This window comes from Scylla paramamosain, chromosome 7 (assembly GCF_035594125.1).
Source record: "Scylla paramamosain isolate STU-SP2022 chromosome 7, ASM3559412v1, whole genome shotgun sequence".
Classification (NCBI taxonomy): Eukaryota; Metazoa; Arthropoda; class Malacostraca; order Decapoda; family Portunidae; genus Scylla; species Scylla paramamosain.
This window is the reverse complement of record NC_087157.1, coordinates 6,512,501-6,522,500: the sequence shown is the minus strand read 5'-3', so window position 1 is coordinate 6,522,500 and position 10,000 is coordinate 6,512,501. Positions and strand designations below refer to the sequence as shown.

General features: G+C 44.3%; 1 protein-coding gene across 1 annotated transcript in view; it reads left to right on the top strand.

The window, feature by feature from the left end:
- LOC135101960 (potassium channel subfamily T member 2-like) overlaps nucleotides 1-10,000 on the top strand; it is a 523,352-nt gene that overhangs the window by 480,641 nt on the left and 32,711 nt on the right.

Below are 10,000 nucleotides of genomic sequence, written 5' to 3'. Positions count from 1 at the left end.
TTTTGCTTAATTATCGTAATTTTTAGTCCCATGTTGAGGCACTGAAGAGTCGACCACCACCACCACCACCACCACCACCACGGGGATCAGCTGTGAGTGGGGCGTCGCGTGACCTTCCCAGCTGTTGAGCCTCGAGTGTCTTAATTAGCTGTATCTGGTTCGATAGCAGGTGTTGACAGCTTAAGGATGGAGCGGCAGGTAGAGGAGGACGTGAGGAGAAACGAGGAGGAGGAGCGAGGAATGCTGGCGGTGGCGGTGAAGTGGAGAGAGAGAGAGAGAGAGAGAGAGAGAGAGAGAGAGAGAGAGAGAGAGAGAGAGAGAGAGAGAGAGAGAGAGAGAGAGAGAGAGAGAGAGAGAGAGAGAGAATACCATTGGTGGAGGAAGGAATTTAGGTGGTTAGAGAGAGAAGGGGAGAGAAAGATTAATTGAGGAAGGAGGAAAGAGAAAAGAGCAGTGGAGGAGGAAGAGGAGGAGGAGGAGGAGGAGAAGGAGAAGGGGAGTGAAAGGGTGAGGTCGTGCCGGGACTCAAAGGGAGAGAACAAGCGATAGCAGGGAGGGAGGTCACAAAGATAAGCCTCTCAGATCAAGACAGGCCTAAGACGCGTCGGTGAATTTTTCCTTTTGATTTTCAGACGAACCACACAGAATATTCTTGTCCAGTTAGGTACGTTTGCTGTCTGTCTTTCTGTCTGTTTGTCTGTCTGTCTGTCTGTCTGTCTGTCTGTCTGTCTGTCTGTCTGTCTGTCTGTCTGTCTGTCTGTCTGTCTGTCTGTCTGTCTCTGTCTGTCTGTTTGCTCCCCTGCACATGCGTTCATTCGATCTGAAGGAATATAAAATTGCTGTCTAGGCCTTTCAAAAAATCTTCCTGTTTGCGCTAAGAATATACTGATCGTTTACCAGAAGTCCTAACTTTGATCTCACTCCACCCTCTCATCATCCAACATCTTACCCTCTTTTTTTTTTTTTTTTTTTTTTGCGTTAAACATTCGCCTTCCCTTCTTTCTTTCATCGGCATTCCTACTCTTCCTTCGTTCTTCTTCAATTGCCTCTTCTTTTTCTCATCATATCTTCTTCCTTCTTTTCTTGCTAAACATCCAATCTCCCATTTCTCTCTCACCCTCATTCCTTCCTTTCTCATGCATTCTTTCTACTTCTATAGCTCCTTTCTCGTATAAAGTATATTCACCCGCTCTCTCCCTCTCTTTCATTATCCAGTATCCCTCCCTTTCTCTTTTCCTGCTAAACATTCATTCTCCCTCGTATCTCTCACGTATTCTCCCTCTCACTCACATTCCTTTCCTTCCCAGGCATCCGTTCATTTCCAAATAACCTTTTCCTCTCACCTGGTTCAGTCACCCCTCTCATCCCTCTTACAGGTATCCTCCCTCTCCCCACATTCCTTCCCTTCCCAGGTATTCGCTCCTCCACAGATATCTTTTGCCCTTTCCTGTTCCCTTCTCTTCCCTTATATCATTTCGCCCAATTTTTCCCCTCAGAAGCTCCCGTTTTCTCTCTTCATCTGGTTCTTTTCGCCAGTTCCATTTTCTTTCACCCATTCCCTTCCTTTTCCATCATCTTCTCTTCATTTTTACCTTCCCTTCACCCACACCATCCCTTCAGCAACTTCCATTCCCTTCCCCAACCCATCTAGTTCTCTTCTCTTCACTGCGCCGTCCCCTTTGCCATTTCTCCTTCCTCCCCTTCCTCCCCTTCCTCCCTCCAGACAGCCCCTCACCCACTCTCCTCCGCCCACTGGCCTCAGCGCAAACACTGGCCCTCCTCACATTTCGCAGTGCCTCGTGAAGAACAAACATTGGAAAGTATTCATTCGATCTTTCTCTCTTTTGGGGGAATAGCATCGTTTTGAATGTGCGAGAGGGAAAGATACGTAGAGAAAAGAGAGAGATAGAGTGAGCTTGAAAAAGAAATTGAAAAAAAAGGTATTTATTCTGTTTCACTGACTGCTGAAGGTAGAACAATAGTGCGTGTGTGTGTGTGTGTGTGTGTGTGTGTGTGTGTGTGTGTGTGTGTGTGTGTTTAAGCAGCTGGTGGCTTCTTCCCTTCCACCTCAACGAATGTGCCGCTTCTTTAAAGTTTATTCAGGTGGAGAGTGCTGCAGGCGGTGTGGTGGTCCGCTGCGAGGAGGAGGACAAGGAGGAGTAGGAGTGGAAGGAGGAAGGAGTGGGACGGAGGCGTGGAGGTGTTTTGACGAAGGGACAGAGCCGCGGGTGTGTGCTGGAGGCGCGTAAGGCAGATGAGAAGACCGCTGTAGGAACCTTGCGAGCCAGAAAGAACATATTCAAAGGTGTATTTTTTTTCAATAGAGAGAGAGAGAGAGAGAGAGAGAGAGAGAGAGAGAGAGAGAGAGAGAGAGAGAGAGAGAGAGAGAGAGAGAGAGAGAGAGAGAGAGAGAGAGAGAGAGAGAGAGAGAGAGAGAGGGAGAGATATGACGTGAGTGTTTTTAACCCTTTGTTTTCGCCACTAATTTCGCCTCTCGTTGGTTATTCACGTGGCAATCTTCCTCCCTCGTTTGCGGCAAAGAGACTCCATCCCCATGAACCGTCTGCACTTCAGCCTCCCACTCGCCCACTCGCCCACTTTCCCATGATGCCTCCTTTTTCCCTCCCCTTCCCACGTTTTCCTTTACCTTCCCTTCGCATCTTCATCTCTCTTCCTTCCCCCATTCTATCTTTTTCTTTTATACGTTTAGGTTCTTTCTTTTTTTCTCTCTCTTCCTCTCTTCTTTCTCTCTCTCTCTCTCTCTCTCTCTCTCTCTCTCTCTCTCTCTCTCTCTCTCTCTCTCTCTCTCTCTCTCTCTCTCTCTCTCTCTCTCTCTCTCTATCTATCTATCTATCTCTATCTCTCTCCCACCCGTTCTTTTCTTCTCTACGCCTCCTCCTCGCCTCCATTTTGTTCCCTTCACTTCAGTTTGCTATCTCTTTTCCTTCCTTCTCCTTTCTTCCCTTACTTTTATTCGTCTTTGCTTCCTTCTCCTGTCTTCATTCCCTACGTTTCCCTCTCCCTTATTTCCTTCCTTTCCTTTCCTTTCCTTTCCTTTCCTTTACTTTACTTTCCTTTCCTTTCCTTTACTTTACTTTCCTTTATTCATTCCTTTTCTTTCTTCTACGTTTCCACTTTCCTTCCCTCCCTTCAGCTTCTCTTCTCCTTTCATTTCCCTTTATTTCTTTAACCTTCTAAGCCCCCACATCCTTCCCCTGCCCTCCCTGCGTCCACTTTCCTCCACTCTTCCTTTCCTTTTCCCTTTCCTTTCCCACTTTACATCCTGTCCCTTCCCATTTCCCTTCTTTTTAACCTTCCTTTACTAAGTTTCCCCTGCTACGTATTTCCTTTCGTCAGTTTCTCCTTGCTGTTTTCCTCCTTCCTTCCCTCCATTTTCCTTCTCCCTAACCTTCCCTTACTGCGTTTCCACTGCTACGTTTTTTTCCTCTCCCCAGCTTGTCCCCTCCCTCTTCCTCCTCTTCCCCTTCCCTCCCTCTTCCAATCATCGCCCCCCTCACCGCCTCGCCCGTGTACACGCTCCATTCTTCCCATAATAACCCGCCGCATCAGTTCACAGCGTACATCCGAGGCCTCGCGATCCGCCAACAGCCGATGCCTCCTCGTGGTTTCAAACATGATATCCTCTTTATCTGCGTTCCTCATGCATCCTTGATTTACATATCGCTTTGAATTCATCGTCCACTGCGCTCATTAATGAATAAATACATAGATAAATACATGTTCAGTATTCACGGACATTACAAAGACAGGGATGTAAAAAAAAGGACAGCTGTGTTTTGTTACGACGCAACGAGGCTTTCAATCGGTGTATACGAGGGAATATGTGGGACTAAAGAGAGAATTTACGCGTGTACGGCAACTAGGAGACGTGGGCTGGGCGAGGATGCTTGGGCGGCAGACGAAGTTAAAATGGTAATAGTGTGAAAATAAGGACGGTGGCGGGATGACGAAGTGAGTTAAGATTGGAAAGCGGAAGCCTGGAGAGAAGAAAAAGATGAAGCATGCGAGATGAGGTGGCGATGGAGGTGTGATAGGAAGGAGGCGTGTGATGTGAAGATGTGTAGGTAGGTAATTTCGAGGGGATGCTGTGATGCGGAAGGAAGAAAGGAAGTAAGTAAGGAAGGAAGGAAGGAAGGAAGCAGGGCAGAGAAGAATGACAAGAGATAGGACAGTAGAGTTGACAGACATGATTCGGACAGTGGCAGGCACAGACAAGGGGTAGAAATGACAACAGCAAGGGGATAGAGGATTGGCAGAAACCTAGTGCAAAGTGAGAGTGGGAAACAGGGCATAGTAAAAGATGTAGAAATAGAATTAGGACAGAAAAATGACGAAAGGAGAGTGCAAAAGAAGGAAAGCTGGAGACTAAAGAGAGATACAGAATGCGAAGGAAGAAAGGACAGAGGCAGAGGCGGTATGCTGACAAAGGGAAAGTGGGGATATGAGAGATTTACAGAGTACGCACAGAGGAAGGGTGGAGACAGAGGAGCAACAAAGGAAGGATGCTGCGTAAAGACAGGAAAAGAAAACGCCGCGAACACAAACGTACTAATTAATTTTCTTTGGTGATAAGCGCAAAACAACGATAGTGGCTCGCGGAACATCAGAACACCGCCGTGGCTTTGAAGTCATATGGAAGCAACCTAACATTTATTTCTCGGTCCTTGGATAATAAAAATGCAGTTCAATAGGTGGCGTCAGGGGAAAGAATAGGAAAAAACATACGAGAGAGAGAGAGAGAGAGAGAGAGAGAGAGAGAGAGAGAGAGAGAGAGAGAGAGAGAGAGAGAGAGAGAGAGAGATGAAAAATATACTGTAGTGCTGGATTCCCCTTTGATCATTATATTTCTGTGCCGACCCCACCTCTCTCTCTCTCTCTCTCTCTCTCTCTCTCTCTCTCTCTCTCGGTCACTTTGCTCCCCCAGGCGAGCCAAAAACACTATCGGCGCGAGCATTATTCATACGCGTTGTGATGACCCCCGTCTGGACCTCTGTTATGCACATCCCGTTTTTCATTTCAGCAGGATACACAAACAAATTTCCCGTTTTTTTGTTTCAGCAGCACATATCTGTATACACTCTCCCCCGTTTTCGTTTTTGTCTAATACGTAACTTAACCAGTTGTTCACATTCTGTCTTCATTTTTACACCACCGCTTCTAATTATTGCATAGAGGAAGGACCGTATGCTCAAATGTTTCTGCGTCTATTGTTATTACCCTTTCCTTGTAACACGAAACAATTATCAGCACCAGAAGCAACGCGTGAAGTCTTTATAAGCATCTATAACAAAGTTAACCATGAAAAAGAATACGTTTTGCTATTTCTTCCCAGTTCAAAGATCGGATTTGGCTGTAGAATAAGTAAAGATATCTCAGAGTGATTGGTAATTAGGGAAAGGTGTACCAAGTGGCAGTTAAAGGGTTAACAAACTATAATGGGGGTTATTATGGTTTTCGAGAGCAGTTTTTCAAACGGGAGGTTTCAATATACTTATCCTCGAGTTTTGGTTAAACTCTGTCTATTCTTTAGGTATAATATAAGATTTAATGGTTCTAGTCATAGTTATATAATGATTCTGGTCCGTCAGTAAGAAGAACACTCATGAAAACTCGATTAACTATTTCTGTGTCTTGAAAATAATGTTGCTGGGGTGTGTAAGAAAACGAGCTTCGGTCTGGTCTCAGGTGTTGAAAAAGTGCCACAGGTAGAGGTGTTCATCTTTGCTTCTATGGATAATGGCGAAGTAAAGCTGGTGGAGAGAATGGATACAAACACTAAGTGAAAAAAAAAAGAGAAAAGGCAAAAGAGCGAAGCCATTAGAGTCATGAAAAGCACTTGTTTTTTTACATGCTTGGAAATGGCAGTTGAAATTGCAGTTGTAAAGGAAGCTGACGAGTTTGAGTGAGGGAAAAATATAACGTGCGAAGAATACATTTCGATGACCTTGAATGCTTGAGAATGCATTAGCCCGCTTGCCCCGCCATTCCGGCAGCCCGAGTGAGGGAGAGTGAGGGGAAGGAAAGGTCCTCAGGGGCGCGTCTGGTGCCTTTAAAAAATCATGGGAATAAAAGGTAGAAACTCTAGAGAAGAGGGAAGCAGTGTCGGCGGTGGGGAAGGTTGATGGTTTTTAAGGAGGAAAAGGCGAGGAGAGAGAGAGGCTGAACTGAAGGACAGGAGGAGCTTCGCCTTGCCGGGGAGAAGAGGAAGTTCCTGGTGCTTCAGAGAGCCTCGTGTCACGCACAGAAATTTTACGCCTGAATATTTTGCATAAATGGATGACAAAATTAAGTTTGCAGCTTCGTTTCTATCTCTAATAATAAGAACTTGTCATTCTGAAATTTATTTTTTTACATTCATTCGTTATTCAGTATTTGTTTATTTCTTTGATTATTTATTCATTGGGTGCTGCTGAAAAAAATAAAATAAAATCAAAATTTGCCTACACAGGCACATAATTACAAAGTCCTTACAAGGAATCTCATAATCGTGTAAGATTATTAGAATTTAATTTTAATTGACGCATAATATATATTATGAATTTTGCAAATAACATTGTTTCATTTGCATGGCTTTGTTCGACCCGTGTTCCCCGGGGAGCTGAAATGTGAGTGTTGCCATTGTTGTTATTTAATTTTCTTTATTATTATTCGGAGAAGGCTGAGCTGATCCTCAGCTGATGCAGAAAACACTAAAGATTATTCTAAAATTCTATACGAACGATAAGAGAATGTTTGGTGTGTGGATGCAGGTTGATACATACGTCACCGAAAGGAAAACCTACTTAAACAAAATTACTCTCATCAAAACAGTCAGCTCCCTATTTCAAAACAAACCAATAATGATAAATATCGAAGAAGGAGCAGCATCTGAGTATTCAAGGTACAGTCTGGAAGTGTGTGATGTAAAGATGTCGGTGCAAAACGCGGCGTCGTGCTGGGTCTTTATACCTACGAGTGCTTCCTTCATCTTCGATTTTTCTTTCATCAAAGCTTCAGATTTCTGGTGCAGATGCGGCGTGTTGTGGGAGACAAATTCTCTCTCTCTCTCTCTCTCTCTCTCTCTCTCTCTCTCTCTCTCTCTCTCTCTCTCTCTCTCTCTCTCTCTCTCTCTCTCTCTCTCTCTCTCTCTCTCTCTCTCTCTCTCTCTCTCTCTCTCTCTCTCTCTCTCTCTCTCTCTCTCCATTGCTTCTTCAAACTTGCCACTTTATATCGTTCGACTGAGTTTAGATTAGACAGCATGCATGATATTAATTGTTAGCACTCAACGACCTGTGAAGGAATGGATGTGACGATAATGATAATACGTAACGTAAATTTCGTCTCACTCCGCCCACTTAGCCATGCAGTTAACTTTCCTAATTTGCTGTAAGTTGCCATCGTCACCGTCATCGTTTTGAAAGTTTCCAAGTTTCCATGAGTCAGTCTGTCAGTTGATGGTAGGTCGCCAAACTGCATTACCGTGTCGTATTTGTTGAATCCATTACCTTCTAGATCCTTCACCAGAGTACCATTCCAGACGCATCTCCTTTTTGTGTTAACTGATTTTATTTTACAGTTCATAATAGTTGTTGTTTTTCACTCAGCCGCCTTCATTATTTACCTCCCTCCAGTTAAAAACACTCACTATGCATCGCTCAGTTGTTGTCATCTCTTGTCTCTTTCTAGTTAATATACTCATCATATTGCATCCCTTGTTCTCATCCTTTACCTTTTTTTTCCCACTTTAGAGTATTCGCCATGCTTCACAGAGTCGTCCTCTTTCTCCGCCTTTCAATATGTCAAAATATTCGTCTTTCCTTCCTCAGCCGGTTTCATCCTTCGCTCATTGTACTAAAAAATATTCATACTTCACCCAGCCGTTCTCATCCTGTTCCTCCGCTTGTCCCTCCCAGTTATTCTTTTCCTTCGCCTTCTTATAGTTCAAAATACCCGTCGCTCTTTCTCAGTCGGTTTTATCCTTCGCTCCCTTGTATTAAAAGATATTCATGCTTCATCCAGTCGTCTTCATCCCGTACCTTCACTTCTCCCACCCAACACTTTCCCTCTGCCCTCACAACCGCCCTGATGCTCCCAGTCCCTAGCAGGTCCAGCGGGTTAATCCTCCACTCTCCTGGAACATGAGGCAACTGCATCGGCCGTGTTATTGCAGCGAGGAATCGATAAACAGATGTGTTGGCTAAATATCGGCTTCCCAAGGTTCGCATCTGTGCCAAATTGGGTCTGCAGATTGGCACGCAGCGGCACTGGCAAGCTAACCGTCGCTGCACTTTAAATTGTTGAGGAAAGAAGCCGGTGGAAAGGAAAACTATCAGGAGACCAGTATTGATAAAGTGTTAGGTTAAGACTGAATGGACAATAACAACAGGCGCTCAGTTACAAGATAGAAAAGAAAAGCTAACCGCCTCAGCATTTTATTCTGTTGAGGGAGGAAGGCAAAGCGGCGGACACGAAAACTACCAATATGAGTCCAGCATTGTTGAAGTGTTAGGTTAAGACTGAATGGACAGCAGGTACAGACGTTCAGTAAGGAGGTTTCAGTACACATTGCCATCACAAAGACTAGGCAGTGGTGACAGTTACAGCAGTTTACTCTTCCCTTTATCTGCAAACCATACGCATCGTTCACGCCTTTCACTTTATCACATTCGAAAAAAGAAAGGAAAAATAGATTTGGGTAGCCGGTCTATACCTCCACACCATTTTCCAATACAATTTTTTACCCTACATTGAAAATAGAATTCGACAATAGGAAAAAAAAAGGAAAAACAAACTCGGCCCACTCTTTTATAAACAAGTAACCCAACGCCTCGAGTTCTTCTCTTACAATTTTTTTTTTATAAATGTTATTGAGAAACATCTTGTATTTTCTGTTTTATTCTTTTATATTTTTAATATCTTTATCACTTGACAGATGGACATATAGTTTACTTTTCCTTGTGTATCTTGTTGAATATGGAACAGGCTTAGAGGGGAGTGCCGAACGGGATTAGAGAGAGAGAGAGAGAGAGAGAGAGAGAGAGAGAGAGAGAGAGAGAGAGAGAGAGAGAGAGAGAGAGAGAGAGAGAGAGAGAGAGGGGGGGCAGACAGACAGACAGACGCACACAGGCACAGAGAGATAGATAGTGACAAATACAGACAGAAGGAATGGGGAAACGTTAAAAGATGTAAGTATTAGGAATTCTTACGCAAGAGAAAGGATACGCAAATGAGGACAAAGTATTTTACAGATGACTACAAGAAACCGGCAAAAAAAAAAAAGAGAACACTAGATAAATTAATTACGAAGAAGCGAGTAGGAGAGATGAAGGAATTACCTGGAGGAAGAGGGAAAAATCAAAGCTCAGGAATTATAGACAGAAAGAGTTTAAATGAGGAACGAAAGCGGGAAGGATGAGGAGGAGGAGGAAAATTGGAAGGGGATGGAAGGGAAAAGCAAGATAAGGGAAGATTTAGGAGGAAAGAGAGCGAGATGAAGCACAAAGGGGAGTGAAGCAAAGGGACAACAAAACAGGGACAAAGAAGTGTTGGGTTTAATGAGGTTGAGGAAAGACGGGACCCAATTGGAGAGAGAGAGAGAGAGAGAGAGAGAGAGAGAGAGAGAGAGAGAGAGAGAGAGAGAGAGAGAGAGAGAGAGAGAGAGAGAGAGGCTGTTCATCACGCCTACACACCCACCCACACTCCCATGCGCACTTTCCCTCCCACACCAGCTATTGACACAAACCCCACGAGGTAATAATAATAACAACTTTCATCACTCACTCTGGCATCAGTTCAAAGAGGGACCGAACGCATACGTGCAACCTTCCATTCTGTCTCTCATTTATCTTATAGTCCCATAAAACAACAACAGCAGCAACTTTATGTACAGTGTTGCATAAACTCATCCTTTTCTGACTGCCCTTCTCCTCCTCTTCCTCCTCTTCCTCCTCTTGCTTCCTTATTTCAGCCTCCCGTCGTCGTCTCAAAAGGCAGGTGGTTT